This window comes from Diadema setosum, chromosome 10, assembly GCF_964275005.1.
Source record: "Diadema setosum chromosome 10, eeDiaSeto1, whole genome shotgun sequence".
Classification (NCBI taxonomy): Eukaryota; Metazoa; Echinodermata; class Echinoidea; order Diadematoida; family Diadematidae; genus Diadema; species Diadema setosum.
The window spans coordinates 22,813,786-22,830,896 of NC_092694.1; positions in this window are offsets into that span (position 1 = coordinate 22,813,786).

Here is a 17,111-nt window from a genome sequence, read left to right on the forward strand (position 1 = left end):
TCACCATAGTAACAGCCATTGACCAGAGCATCTCATCCAAGCAAAACCAAGGATTTTGCTGAAATTATCAGCGCTGACAAACGTTGATGAAACACCCCCAGAGCTTAACAAAAAAAAAAACACAAACACACCATCATTTGAGGTTGTTACAATTAAGAAAATCATGCATGTATGAGATGTTGGCGATGATATAGGTCGTTATCATACTCAGAGAGGGCGCTGTAAAGCTGATGCCCGGAGGAGTGATTTCAGACGTCCTGGTTTTTACGTAATTCATCATTTTTTTTTTTTTTTTTATAATTTGGTGTTGTTTGATTTCATCGCAGACATGTTCGACAACCTCTCCAAAGCAAGCCTAAGTGAGCTTTGATAAGTAGCAGTTGGTTTTATGCCTTTTCCAGACGCGTTTCGCTGTGACCGCCATGTCGCATGTCCGAACTGTTAACGCGTGTGTATGCTGCTGGTTGCGAATGGGCTAGTAACTACATGCGTGACAGGTGTCGAGAGCCCTGCACCAAAGGACACGCCGACGTACGATATCTTGGCAGCGAAAGGGTTAAAGATGACTGCTACGCACGGGTGCCTTCGTTACTCGAAGCAAGAGCTATTGGCATTACGTAACCAGCGATCTCCACTCAGACCTCATGTTTTCAAAGTAGTGAAAGAATGTGGCATTCTGAAAAAAAAAACAAAGAGGACGTCGTGGTGGTTCACACATCCACAGGAGAATTCTTGTGAGAGTGACAAATCCCCGTGAGGATAAAAAATCACCCACTCTACTCAAAAGACCAAAATGAACAATATGCCCATGAACGTCTCAGAACAACCTTTCGTGCTACCATCTTTCTTCATGACGAACGCTCAATCCCTTAACGATAAGTTCGATGAATTTGCTGTCATTGTGAAGCAACTTGGAGTATATGTTATCGCTGTAAGTGAAACATGGTTCACTGACAGCATGCCTTACGAACAGCACGTCATTTCTGGTTACACCAGCTTCTTGAAAAACAGAACTTCGCAACGTGGAGGTGGTGTAGCGCTTTTCCTCAATAATGACCTGTACTCTACACCTGTTAACGACATAGCTGTTCCGGGTGAACTAGAGATTGTTTGGGCCCAGATACGCCCCCGTCGTCTTCCACGATCTGTCTCGTCCATATTTATCGCAAAAGTGTACTCCCCCCCCCCCAAACGGGCAACATGGTGATTCCTTCATCACTCACCTGGTGGAAAGTATAGACACCATTCTAGCAAGCCATCCAGACGCCGGAATTGTCATGCTGGGTGAGGTGAATCGCCTTAATCTCACTTCATTTGTAAATGGACAAAACCTACGCCAAGTCGTTGACAAGGCAACAAGGAATGATGCCATTCTGGATAAGATCCTCACAAATATTCCGGACCTCTACAACCCTGTCAAACTGATAGCTCCACTAGGTCGCAGCGATCATAACGGGATTTTATGGGAACCCAACTGTACCCCTAGGAAACATGCCAATAAAACAAAACGAAAGGTTGTACGTCCTATGCGTGACTCTGATATCAGGCAGTTCGGTCGCTGGATCACCGGTAACAATTGGTCGAGAATTATCGAAGAAAGCGGCGTTCAGAGGAAATAGATTTTATGATGAATTCAATGCAGCCATAGATTTGCACTTCCCCTTAAAATCAGTAAAGATCCACTGCAGAGATAAGTTGTGGGTAACATCGAAGGTCAAGAGCTTGATCCAAGACCGACAGCTAGTGTTCTAAAGCAAGTCTGCAGACTGGCGACGTTTGAGAAACAAGGTCCAAAGAGAAATATGCAAAGCAAAAAAGGAATACTACCAATCCCGCATACAGCGTCTCAAAATGAAAAACCCGCGTGCGTGGTATCAGTTCATCAAGGTCACGACCACCAATGAGCAGGTAGATACATCCATCGAGGTGCCAGGCATACACCCCTCAGACCATCAAGAGATAGCAAATGCTATCAATGAACATTTTGTCAACATCTCGAGCAACACCCAAGCTCTTGACAACCGGAAACTACCTGAATATCGACCGTGTCTCCCTGGGGATATGCCGAAATTTCAACCTTGGAATGTCTACAATGAGGTGAAAAGGGTCAAACTGGGAAAGAGCAATGGCCCTGATGGTATTTCTTCCAGGATTATGAAGGAATTTGCCTTAGAGCCGAGCATCCCGCTGGCTGATATCACCAACGCTTCGTTCGAAGAAGGCTGCTTACCAATTCAATGGAAAAAGTCCATATTCCAAAAAGACTTCCACCGAAGTTTCCTGAGCTGCGCCCGATATGACTCACAGACTATTCGCGTACAGACACATCTTGAATTATATTACTACTAAGATCGACACCCAACAATTTGGAAGTCGTCCAAAACTGTCGACAACGCACTTCTTGCTTAACTTGATGCAATTCCTTCACAGCAGTGCAGACAGCTCATGAACAGTCTCGACGATGGTGATGACAGACTTCACAAAAGCTTTTGATCTCGTCAATCACAATGTTGCTATCACAAAATTACATCAATTGGGCATGAGAGATTCATTAGTTCCTTGGATGTGCAGCTTTTTGACCGACCGTCAACAGATAACAAGATACAAAGGTCAACTGTCAAACCTCCTGACTCCCAGTGGTGGCGTGCCACAGGGAGTCAGGCCCACTAGTATTCCTTGCAATGATCAACGATGCACTCCAGGAGACACCTCTAGTAGAGCGTTGGAAGTACGTAGATGACATAACCATTGCTGAGAATAGGAAAATCAACTCTGCAAGTGTAGTCCCGGACATCCTTAAGGAACTCAGTAGGTGGTGTGCCGAGACGGACATGAAACTCAACCCTTCGAAATGTAAAGTGATGCGTGTCGCGTTCACCAAAACACCACTCCCACCCTTCCAGCTCAAGCTGACCGACATCGTTCTGGAAGAAATATACGCGGTCAAGCTCCTTGGTGTTACTATCCAAAGCAACCTCCGTTGGGATTCACATGTTGACGACATTGTCAAGCGAGCTGCGAGGAAGCTCTACGTACTCCGCGTCATGAAACGATACAGGGCGCCATCTGAAGACCTACTAACCATCTTCACTAGCTACATCAGACCAGTCCTAGAGTATTGTGTACCGGTATGGCACTCATCCATTACGAATAAACAAAGTAACGCAATCGAAATGGTTCAAAAAAGAGCGCTCCGTATAATCTTGGGTAATAGGTATGAATCATATGAGAAGGCCTGTGTGATGTGCAACATTACTTCACTCTGTGATAGAAGAGATGAGTTGTGTCTGAGGTTCGCTGCCTCACTCTATGCGAGATTTCCAGAGACTGGTTTCCGCCGACCCAGAGCAGCTACAGAGCCCTAAGACATCGCAACAAACTCAGGGAGATCAAGTGCAGGACTGAACGTTACAGGAACAGTGCAATGCCTTATTTGACAAGGATTCAAAACTCAGCTTGAGATCGGTTGCCTAAAGTTTTCAAGTGGTAATTTTGTTGTACAGGTTATTTTACTATTGCTTTGTGTTGACATAATATGCAGCATATAACTCACACCACAGGTAAATAACTTAGAGATATTTGTTAAGTTTGAAGATGTGTGCAGATTGATAAGTTACTGGCTGATAAGGTTGAATACTAAAAGAATTTCATGTGATCATTATTTCATATATACCGTATTGTGATATATTTCTAATACAACACAATGTGAAGATTGAATATATATACATATAACAGGCAAAATATGTTCTTGGGAAATAATATACCAGTCAGTGTGATTTCTGATAGTTATAAGCTCTGAATTTTTTTTTGAATAATTGTCTGATTACATCTCCCTTTTGTAACTTCTTAAACCTCTCTCTCTCTCTCTCCTCCCCTCCCTCACCCGTTCACTTTCTTTTTCTCTCCCTTTCTTTTCTCCAGTTACACATTATATTCTATAACATACACGGGCATTACGTGCATTACAAAAAATTAGCAAAATGAGATATAAATTTGATTTCTTGTGATTTGAAGAGGTCTTTTTTAGTTTCTCTCTTTTCTTTTGTAAGCCTCCGGAATCATTATCTAGCATTGTAATAATCACAATCAGCAATGCAATGATTTTTTTTTTCACATGTAGTATGTTTTAATCAAAGTATGTCGTTATTGGGGCGGCAAGACCTCGTATCTGCAATGTCAAATATTTGGCATGCCGTGGTGGCCTTATTTGGGGTGGAGCAGCTGAAACTTGAACGGGACATCGATTGACTTATAAATTGTCTGACCAATAGTGCGAGGAAGTAATTTTCTCCAAATTTTGAGATACAAGGTCTTGTCGCCCCAGCGACCATAATGGTATTGTGATGTAATTTTAATATAACATAATCTGAATTATAAACGCGGGATGGAAGTTTATTTTTCAGTAATCACAATTTGTTGTATATGTTATCTTCATATATTTTATGATAAATGGTTGTATATACATGTATATTCATAAATTTCGTATCAGGACAACTCCCCGGAGGACCACTCCCCCGGAGGACAACTTCCACCTGACAACTGCCCAGGGGACGTCTCCCGGGGGAAAATCCTATACTGAATAGAGATTTTTTTGTCCTTGAAATTAAAACTCAATTCATCTGTGTACAAACATTATTCTATCAATATAAAAGCTTGCTTAAAGTTGAGTATCTGAATATAAGAACGACCCAAGTCCACGGAAGACCATTTCGAGTAAACTTAAAAAAACTTCATATCTTTTTTATTTGTCCAATAATATTCTATTCAACTGTGATGGGAGGGCAACATTGTATGTACAAATTAGAACGTATATTATTATGACAATTAACATTTATATTAATTGTGGAGAGGCCATTTTGTATGATGGACTTGGGTCGTTCTTTGAATCATATGGACTTGGGTCGTTCTTTGAATCATATACATGATATTCTGCTATACAGATGACTGTGGTGAGAAGGATGAGAGAGGGCGCTATAATATGAATGTAAGAATGACCCAAGTCCTTCATTCTTTACATTCATATAAGATTTAACTCATTCATTTCAGGCACTTCCGGGGGTAATTATGATCTATCATTCATACACAAGATGAGTCCATGCATAAGCTACAATTTCCCATGTCAAACTGAATTTGGCCAAAAATTGGACTTGGGTCGTTCTTATATTCAGGTCTTCAATTGGCGTTACCTTTAAAACACGTTCGTCTTTATAGCAAAGTTTTTGAAATATCAGCACAAGGTTTAGCCATTATACACGCTACATGTAATGTCGAAAAAAAGTAGAAGCGCTGGTCCATTTTATTAGTGAAAGTTACTGAAGAGTTAAACACATTGGCGGAAATACGCTTTTGAGGGGAAACAGAGTTCGTTCCTTAGCATGTACCTGTTTTTCTTCATTATCTTATTTTATTTCAAGAATTCCTTTCTCTGAGGATTTTCTTTTTCTTTTTCAATTCATGATTATGATAAGGAATGTGTTAACAGAAGTACCTTTTTAATGTGGTTATGATTTTAATCTTAAATCCTTATGATAGTTACTATCCTGTGTGTCACTGTCAGTAATGTTATTTTGCAATTTTCGTTTGTTATGTTGAATGTGAATTTGTCTGAACATCATTTACAATTCTTAATGTCGCAGAAATAATCGACAGAAAAAAAAATGAATATTTTGTTCCTGAAGAGACTTGAACGTGTAAAATGGTAATATCTTCCAACAGCGCTGGGAAAGCACACCCGCACGGCCAACACAAATCTCTCAGCCACAAAGATGGGATAATTCGAGTTACTCCAAATACTTCATTGAAAAACGAGTTTTGTTACTCTCTAAAAAAATCCAAGTGAAAATATTCACTCTTGAAGGAGTGAATACAAAAAAGAGTGAATTTTGAGTGAAAATGTTCATTTTCACTCATTTTGGAGTGACCTCAGGAATCACTCGAAGATTTTGGCGTGATCCCTGAGGTCACTCTAAAACGAGTGAAAATGAACATTTTCACTCAAAATTCACTCCAATATCACTTTAAACTCACTCTTTTTTTGTATTCACTCCTTCAAGAGTGAATATTTTCACTCGATTTTTTAGAGGAATCACTCGAAGATTTTGGCGTGATCCCTGAGGTCACTCTAAAACGAGTGAAAATGAACATTTTCACTCAAAATTCACTCCAATTTCACTCTAAATTCACTCTTTTTTGTATTCACTCCTTCAAAAGTGAATATTTTCACTCGATTTTTTTTTTTAGAGAGTAAACACGATTTTATTTGATAACGTTTGAACAAGGAAAACAAACAAAAAGCAAACTAAATATAACAATATAATTATGTTACTCTGAATTATCAAGTCATACAATTTTTTTTTTATTAATATGACATGTGATATTTGGCCTAAATTGATCGAACCCTTTGTCAACACTTGTGATAATCATGCACCAATTAAAAGTATCAGCCTGAGGGTTAAAAATAGGTATAATCCTTGGATCAATCATGACATCATTGTTGCCATGTATGAACGTAATTTCTTAGAGTAAAGCAATTAATGATGCACCTTTCCTCCAGAAATAAAAACAAACAAATGTGGTGACAAGCGCTATCCGTTAGGCAAACACCGAATATTTTTTTACCATTTCTGCAAACTACCGAAATGATTGTGAGAAGCTTTTGAAAGAACTGCATAGAGCCACTGGGAACTTTAAATTTGCTAATAATGTTCAAAACGATCTTAAGTCCTGATGTGTTTAATAATTATTTTGTTCAGGTAGGAAAAACATGAACGACTGAAATTGAGAAACCCACCATAAAATCGAAATTTATGAAATACTTGAGGATGATTTCCTCAGATACTTTTCAAGTTACCAAGTCATAGCAATTTAGGTGTACTTAATACTGATTATAATTATTACTTGAATTAGCCGAACCACCCATTGTCAGTATCCTTACTGTAATCATTAATCTTTCACTTAGATTAGGCCTTGTTTTTGAAGATTGGAAGAATGCTCGTGTAAGACCAATTTATAAAGGATTTTTAAATCTTTCGATGTTTCGATGCTATAGCTCATGACCATGAACTATTAACTCTGCAATGACAATATAATGGGGTCTGAGGTACAAAGCTTAATTATATCATAAGCTATTTGAGTGGCATAAAACAATGTGTTCAGTTTAAATGGTACATTATCTAATCCCATGGCTGTGACTGTAGCAAGGGCGTGGAGCAAGTTGTCCCGTTTTGTCTTTGTGTGTGTGTGTTTTTTTTTTTTTTTTTGGGGGGGGGGGAGGGAGCACTCAGTAAAAAGGGCACCATGTACTTGGAAAAGGGCACTTTTTTTTGGGGGGGGGGGGGAGGGGGCTCCTTCCCGCCCTTCCCCTCCCGTTCTTCTGCCCTAAAACTGTAAAGGAATACCCCAGGGTGGAGTGCTTGGACCAGTCTTTTTCCTTACAGTCAGTAATGTTAAATGAATTTAAAACTTCCATGGAATCCAAATGCATGTTGCTTTCTTTTGATCTGTATAAACATAAACATCACATATCTGACGCCTTTGGAATATAAATTCGTGTCATATATTTCGTGTTACTCACGTTGAGAGATAGTTTTAGTTATCTATGAATTTATTATTTTTCTCTCTATCTTTCGCTCTTTCTCTCTCTCTCTCTCTCTCTTTCGCAGTTCTGTTTTGTTATCTGTCCAAATATAATGAAGTTAAAATGAAATGTTGTAAGGGAATATAGTTTACATGAAAATTTCAAATTCTTACATTGTTCATTAACTGTATGCATTTTTACACGCAGTATAGGTTTTGATGTCGGTAGTCATTTTTTTCTTAATTTTTTATTTAGAAAATGACCTCTGATATCTGAATGGAATAAGAAAGATTGGTAGGTTCACATATCTCAAATTGACACTTACAAAGAAACAGTTGTTTTGTTTTTGTTTTTTATGTATGCCTGTATGAAATGTGTATTTTTTATATTGTAAACTGACTGTTTTGAGTGCACCAGGTGGGTTGGGGAGGATGGCCTGAGGGCCTAAGTCATTTAGTTGGCTCTTTCCAGACCCGGGCTACCCAACCTGGTGCCCCCTTACCACTCCAATGTACAATTTTCTGATTTCGAAAAATGTATTTGTGATTGAAAGCCGAATAAATAATGATAATAATAATAATCATTTTTGCAAGCATTTTTGCCTTATCTGCTAAGCTCAACCCCCTATAAAAACCTCCACACTCAGATTCCCGAGATGACATCAGCAGTCATTCATCATTAACTGACAACCTGTTCTCACACAATGCAGCTCACAAACATGTATATACAATTAGCACTTGCTATGTCAGGAATCCGAAAGTGACATAAGAAATAAAAAAAGGGGGAGGTGTGCTGTGATAAGCTAAGTACATACCAATGCCTTTGTTCACAATAAGCAAGTGACTGACTGATGATGTCATCTGAAGAATCTGGGTTTGGATTTTTTTTAGGTGATCCGAGTATCCTCTCGGATCACCTTCTGTATCTGTACGGATTCTTTGTTCTTCTTTTTCTTCTTCTTTATTTCTCCTCAAAAGTTGTGTTTCGATTAGCTCAGAAAGTGTTCCTCCTATCAATTTCAAAATTATACCATATATGTATCGTGTCCCAAAGTCGACAAATTTTATAAAATCATAGTGATCAGTCAACCGTGACGTCACTATGACGTCATTATATGAAAACACATTTTCATGCATATCTCATTAATGGAAAGGAATTTTTCAATGAAATTTACGTCACATATATTTCAAGTCAAGCGCATTCTACTCATATTATCAAAATTCACATTTATTATTAAAAAGTGCGCGTACGCGCGCGTTGAAATATTTGTATGCTCAAATCGAGCTCAAATTTTTTTTGCACACGTTTCAGACCATTTGGAGCATTTTTTGAAAAATTGAAAAAATTGGACGGACGCGTACGCGCGCGCACATATACGCACGCACAGCTCATATGCAATAGAAATTTCTCGTTTTTTCACACGGATCGGATTTCTGAAATGTCAAGGAATGTTTCTACCAAGTTTCAAGTCAATCCGACCCAATATGACGTCATACGGGCCCGTCAAAGTTGAAATTCCGCGCGCGCGTCAATGGCGATATACAGTGCAACAATGCCAAAAAACCGCCAATTTTAAATCCGATTTTACTCGTCAGGATGGACGGTGACCCCCCATTTTCTTTACATATTTTGAAAGCTGACGAGTTGTACATATCATTTCATGGGTTGGCGATACTGAAAAAATGATTAAAAGATATGAAATTTCTTAATAAAGTAAAAAAAGTAAATTTTCAAAATGACGTCATCAAATTTCAAGTTCACTCGAGCGTATCTCACTTATCCTTTGCTAATTTTCACACAAATTTCAGTATGTTGTAGCTTATTAAATGCTTTTTCATTAATATAATAACAGCATTTTGATTGGATGACGGCATCACCTCGTAAAAATGGATTGAAGGTAACCTTGTCAAATTTGACCAGTTTACGTGTTATCTCTATGGGAGTGCAGTTTTTGTGGAAATGAAAATTGACATTACTATCTTTATCGAGCACTAGCTCACTTATGCTTCGGTGAATTTCTCTCAAATTTTAATATGTTGTAGCTGAGACTTTGGGCTATCGTAAGTGTGCCCTTCATTTTTTCAAACGATGTCGGCATCACGTCAAAAAAATTGGTTGAAATTAAAGCTTATCTTCGATGTATTGAGATATTTCTTCCTTTCTGCAACTTTCTTTGCAATAACTCAAGAAAGACAGCCCCTATCACCCCCATATTTTGGACATGTTTAGTTCATGTTACGTACATTATTTCGTAAAATAACAACTACTTGATCAGACACCATCTTGGGTATGTAAATTAGGGTCAAAGGTCATAAATATTTCATCCTGTATCTTAGTAAATACATGTCCTATCTTTACCATATTTTGCACACGTAAACACCATGTTACAAGGATCATTTCACAAAATAACCACTTTTTGCTCAGATGCCATCTTGTCTGTGCAAAGTGGGGTCAAAGGTCATATGTCCTTTTGTCTGTATCTTCGTTATGACGTGTTATCTCTATGGGAGGGAATTTTTCTAGATGTGAAAGTTGACATGATTGTCTTTATCGAGCACTAGCTCACTTACCTTCGGTGAATTTCTCCCAGATTTTAATATGTTGTAGCTGAGACTTTGCGCTATCAGAAATATGCTTTTTGTTTTTTCATACGATGTCTGGATCATGCTAAAAAACTTGGTTGAAATTAAAGCTTACCTTCGATGTATTGAGATATTTCTTTCTTTCTGCAACTTTCTTTGCAATAACTCAAGAAAAACAGCCTCTATCACCCCCATATTTTGCACATGTTTAGTTCATGTCACGTACATTATTTCATAAAATAACAACTACTTGATCGGACACCATCTTGGGTATGTAAATATAGGGTCAAAGGTCATAAATGTTTCATCCTGTATCTTGGTGAATACTTGTCCTATCTTTCCCATATTTTGCACACGCAAGGACCATTTTACAAGAATTATTTCACAAAATAACTACTTTTTGCTCAGATGCCATCTTTGGTGTGCAAAATGGGGTCAAAGGTCAAATATACTTCATTCTGTATCTTCGTAAGTGCATACGGAATTCGGTACCAAAGATGGCAGGTCTGACTCCCTTTTCTAAATGAGACTCCAAACATCACATGGCCAATGTCTTCTCAACACAGATGAAACCTGTATGGTCATGCCTATTGGGATCAGGACTCAAATCATTGATTTCCCAATAGATCGGATCACCTAATTTGTCAGTGTTGACAAATTCCGAGTCTAGTTTTTTTTTTTTTTTTTTTTTTTTTTTTTTTTTTTTAGGGGTGGAACTAGGCAGATAAGTCAAAAATGTTTGAAAAAAATAAAATAAAATATCTGACAAAAGTTTGTACTCTAAAGTCAGAAGATATATGACGCTTATATTAACACAGATCAAACGAAAGCAACATGCACTCGGATTTCAGGGAAACTTTAAGGAAAGGACTGGTCCAAGCACCGTTAAGTGACACTGTCCAAAGTGTCAATAAAGGGTGGCCGAATCGGAAGGGGGATTGAGCATTTGCCTTTTTGTTGATAACTGGTAAAAAAAAAGCAATAGACTAAAAATCAATGCAGAGAAACGAAATCTAAACTTGTATATCTTCAAGGAAATACGATTCTAATGAATTTAATGTCAGTCTGAATGAAAGACTTCGGCAGGACGTTGACACTGTCAAATATTTGGGCTTGAATTTTGGGGTTTGAATATATAGATAGCAAATTTACAGAGACTAATCATGTCAAATAACTGTGTAAAACTCTTATCACAATTTTTTTTTTCATTAGGTCGTCTTAGAAACACACCTTGTACTCCCCTCTAATAGATACACTTTATAAATCTTCTATACAACCATGTGTTAATGATGCCTGCTAAGTTGGAGGGAATTAAAGTGGTGAAGCTTTAAAACCCGAACATCCTATCTTATAACCATGTTCATGTTTCAATGCACACAAGGGGTACAGAATAGTTATACCCCTCTACGGTTCCGCAAAATTGAAAAACTTACTTAATGGGAACCATCCTTAGGGGATGGGGTCCCAAAGTTGTTTGTGTGTTTCATGTGGTCCCCAGGGGGCCGGGGGTAGCCACCCCCCCTTAAAGTGAGAAATCTTTTTCTCTAGACCCAAAAGCATTGCAGTCAAGATATGTTTTATGTAGATACCTTATAGATAAAGAATATATGTTGTTCACGGCAATACCTGGGAGAATTCCCCTCGGGAACCGGGCCACTAAAGATGGGTGAAAGTTGGGGGAGGGGGTGAATTCCATTTTCATCTTCTTCAGAACCAGTGTGCAGATTTCACCCCAGGTTGGTGGGAATCATTCTTATGGGATAGGGACCCAAAGTCATTTTTATTGGGTATGTGACCTAAGGGGGGGGGGGGGGGGGGCTCCTCCTAGAAAAATGGAGAAGTGGCTTTAATTTCGCAGGGAAATTGCGTCAGATGTGGTGACTGTGATACTCGGAAAGGGGAAATTGCGTCAGATGTGGTGACTGTGATACTCGGGTAAGCGTCTAGCCCCCCCCCTCTTGTTTTCTTTCTAAACCAATTTGAAATGAATATCAACGTGCAATAAACTCGGATAGAATATAAAGCGAGAACGAGCAAGTTTGGACTGCAAAAAATGCAAACATTTTCAAACTCGCTCGCTCCGTCGCTCCCACAATGACTTTTATTTTGTTGACTTTGGTTCCTTGCCGGTCATCAGTTATTCATAACGTAAGTTTACCCATTACTAAGGTGTCTCAAAGACACAAAGACACATATGCGATAAAATTCAAACCTACATTGTAAAAGTCTTCAAAAGAACGCATGGTTTGTGGAATATAACTCATTCCTCTAGATGTAAAAAGGAAGAAAGAAACTTATTTCAGAAATATAACATTACAGCGACATTCCTATTGTGTGATATATTTTTTCACGTTGACAGTTTTTGTTAATGGGATTTATATTTTTCCAGACTGTGAATGATAAGAAATAAGATATGATTGCTAAAAGCGCATAAATAAGATGGACAGCTGATGAAAATTGGGGAATTAAGGGACGAGGTGACCTCTTAGTTTAACAGAATAATGATGCCGAACCTCTATTTTTGCATTATTTCTGAAATAAAATTTCCGCGTACTTAGCCGAACCTCAATTATCATTATAAAAATGAATGAATGAACAAATGAATAGATGAATTAAGCTACGTTCACACAAACTCAAAGTTAACTCTGTCACTCTTGAAAGATCAGCGTCAACAGGTATTTAAATCGAATTCTTCCATGAAAAGTGGTGGGGGTGGTCGACCAGGGGATTGGTCATCGGGGGAGCTGTCGTCCGGGGGAGTGGTCCTCCGGGGGAGTGGTCCTCCGGGGGAGTGGTCCTCCGGGGGAGTGGTCCTCCGGGGGAGTGGTCCTCCGGGGGAGTGGTCCTCCTGGGGAGTAGTCCTCCGGGGGAGACGTCCTCCGGGGGAGTTGTCAGGTGGGAGTAGTCCCCGGGGGAGTTGTCCTCCGGGGGAGCAGTCCTAGAACCCATAAATTTATATATTCATAACATTATAATTTGTTTTAAAATGTAAATGAAGTGCATAGTATTATTCTCAGTGTAATTTATTGATACGTATGTAATTCTGAATCTCATTCGGAAGCTTGTGTTAGGTCTCACTTAACAGTTTTGAAATTCGCCATGAAACGTTTTCCGTTCTCCATCCCCTCCCTCTCCCCTCCCTCTCTTTCTCTTTCTCTCTATCTCTCTTTTCTCCAACTTCACACTAGGCCCTGCAAGTTTCATGGGTTTTACGTGCATTATATACAGTGAGCAATATTGTTGTGCATCTGATTTCAGTACTGGCGTGGTTTGATTTGATTTGTTTGTTTTTTGCATGTGTGTGTTTGTTTGCATATTTTTGTTTGTGTGTGTGTATAGATACACGTGTGGAGGTACATGACACGACCATTTTTATGAAGTTCAATTTCCATGTGATATATTGTATCCCTGATATTTTTCTTTTTGTCCATTGTATCTTTTATTTTCTATTCATATTTCTATGTTCTCACATTACTCATGTAAAATGTCTGCAATTCAGCCTGCGGGCTGCTAGAGATGTTTTCATTCGTTTACATTCATTCATTCAATAAATATGATTCTGAGTGCTGAAAAATAACCATTACGAAGGCGGACGATGTGAGCTCATGAAGCTACTGCATGCCGAACATCCCGACTACAGTAAATCATTCCGTTCCACGCGATTCAAAGCAGAGTGGTTGGGATGACCATGGAGCTACAAACGTTAGTAGCTGCATGGGATGACAAACGTCACAGATGTAATACACAGGTGCATGCATCATGACCACCATATTATTCTGACCTCATTGAACCACGTCTTTGTAATTCAGTCCGTTGAACTGCCGAAAAAGATTAGATATTCCTTCATAATAAGGGTCACAATAATTGACAACTTTGTTTGATTGGCTGGTGTGAGTGATTTGGAGAAGTTCATTGGCTTCGGAGGGAGACGGGAAGAGTACATCTTGCTGTAGGGGCGTTTTCCCCATTACCACGTAAAATATACGTGTGGTAGAGACTCGGATCGAATCGGCGAAGAGGGATCGTAACGGCGGCGATACGATCCCTCTTCGCCGACTTGAAGCGGCGAGGCAAAAATCCCGCCGATTGGATCCGGGAGATCCGGCATGGTGGCCAAATTCTGCCGATTTGTTCTGGCGGAACGAATATGTTGTACGGATGGGATATACTGACACTGGCAGTTTTCTGTCGTTATATCGGAATTTCGCTATACAGTAACATGTAAGGAGTTGGGTTTTTATGAGTTATATTATAAAAATGAAATTTTACAGTACAAATGATGTCAAAATATCTGTTTTAGCGCAAGGTACCACAGAAAACAATCACATGATAACACACAGACATTGCAGACATGCTTTACAGTTATAGAAATAATTCACTAATGAAGTACGGTAATTACCTAAAAATTTCTGTATTTATTTTCTAAAAAAGATACTAATCTATACAATGAAGTGGATAATTTGGAAAACCTAGCAGAAACATTAGAAAAATATTATGATATTTGATAATTTTTCTCGAAAATTATGATGTTTTCAATATGAAATCGTACATTTTGCATACATGCAAGATAGTGTTATACTGGATGATATTCATCAAAATATTTTTTTGGTTAAAAATTTCAATTCAATTACCTGAAAACTGCGTATAACATGACATAAACACTAGAAATATAATATTTTTGAATAATTCCCCTAATAAAGATATAATAATAATTGGCCCAAGAACTAGAAATGCTTTAAACACCCTCAGTAGTTAAGGGGTTAAGAGAGAGCATAAAAATGTTTGCACATTAATTTGTGCCCAGTTTAAAACGGATGTATATAAAAAGTGATGGTTAATAATTCAGGTGTAGTTCGTTATTCAAGAGGTTTTCGTTAAGGTTCGTTATTCCGAATTAGGCTCTTTATTTCGAAGGTTAGCTAATCAGAAGATTTATTATTCTGAGAGTTTGTATTTTCGAAAATGAAAAAGGGTTCGTTATTCAGAAGGCTTCCCAGTACTTACCTTTTTAGATAGCGCACAAAATAACGCACGTCTTTTCATTTTTGGATCAACGAAGCATTGGAATAAAGAACAGTATTTCATTTGCACGTTATACAAACCTTCTGAATATTGTATATTCCTGTTATTTTCGGATGAACGAGACTTCGGTATAGCGCCATTAATCTTCGTAATTATGGAATCCTTTTTAAATGTTGGATAAAGGAACATCCAGCTATACAGAATTTGTGCATTTCGGATTAACGAGTCTTTGGGGTAACAGACTATCTCACTGGAGGAGACGTCTTCTCGACTGCCGCGACTGATCTGTCGCCGCAACAAATGCTACTCGATAGACCAAAGAAATGGCTGGCTCTTTCACCAACAAGGTGACTCTAGGGCGACTTCAGGACGTCTCCAAATAGAGTGACAATTTCCAGTTCTACAGTCGCGGAAATGTCGCCGGGACGTCTCCACGACGTCTTCTCATCTGCGCCCGCGACGTCTCCGTTACGTCGCCAGTTGGTATCCGCAAGGTCGCGGGGATGTCTCGGAGACCATCGCGGACAAAATTAGTTCCTGCGACTCGGCCGCGACTCAAGGACCGGATTATAAATAGAGACTGGAATAAGTCTCCTCACTACTCCCAGATGACCAGACAAGTCTTCAAGAGACATTATGGAGACGTCTACGCGACTATCGAGACTCGGGTCTCGAGAATCGAGTTTTCGCTTGATAGTTTTTCACTCCAGTAGCAGAGTTTATCGATAAACTTAGTTATTCGTTCGATAAACAGAGTTTCTCGACTGATAGATTTAAGTTTTTCTGAATTATTGGGGAATGGAGCGCCATATACGTCTAAAGACAAGAGCATGTCGTCTAATTCCAGTATGCATGTTTTCATTTTATCTTGACATCATTTCGTACTTTTCAATCTGTTTCTCATTCAGTTTTCAGTGCTGTCTCTCGCGCTCTCTTAAATCACTATAGGCTCCTTGTGAATAAATTTCCTCAGCTCTTTTGTAACCGACGGAGAAAATTTTGACTTTCGATTGATGCTCTATAGGGATATAAAGTCATTAGGCCTAGCAGCTGCATGAGGTAAGTCTGTGGAAACCTCTGCAGAATAGGGCGGTGAGTTGGCTCAGTCGGTAGCGCGTCTGCCTCACGATCCTAAGGACCCGGGTTCGAACCCGAGTCTGGACTGAGCAATGTTGTGTGTAAACATACCGTCCCCTCTAGCAAGAGGCAAAACACTCTGTCCCTCGGATAGGACATAAAGTGGAGGTCCCGTGTATGAGAGAGTCATAACTCGTACACGTAAAAGATCCCGCTTCATTCATTCATCGCAAAGAGCAGGGTGTTTAACCCGGTGACGTGGTCCTACCTCACATCCAACTGGACCCCATGGAAGCTTAGCATAGCTGAGTATGGGCTATCCAGCCATCTTCTCAGATGGAAATGAACAAACGATAAGATTTGGTTATGATTATTATGAATCCTTGAATTTAGGGCTGTAATGTAGCTCAGTCGGTAGCGCGTCTGCATGCCTCTAGATCCAAAGGACCTCGGTTCGATTCCCGAGTCTCACTGAGGAATGATGTGTGTAATCATATACCATCCCCTTTAGTTAAGAGGCAAAACCCTCTGTCCCCTCGTATAGGACATTAAAATGAAAGTCTCGTGTGTGACTTGGCCATTACTCACGCACGTAAAAGATCCAGGAAAAGATCCCACTCTCACACTTCACTTTCTCATCCAACTCAAACTGGACCCCATGGAAGACCAGCTTGTATAGCACAGCTAAATATGGGCTATCCAGCCATCCAATTTCTCAGATGGAAAATTAAACAAAACCAGCAAACAAAGACAACAAAATTAGCTGGATATCACCCCATTTGATGTTGTTTACATATTTCCTCATTTAAACATTTTTACAATTTTATGACAGATTCTGTGTTGTTGTTGTTTTT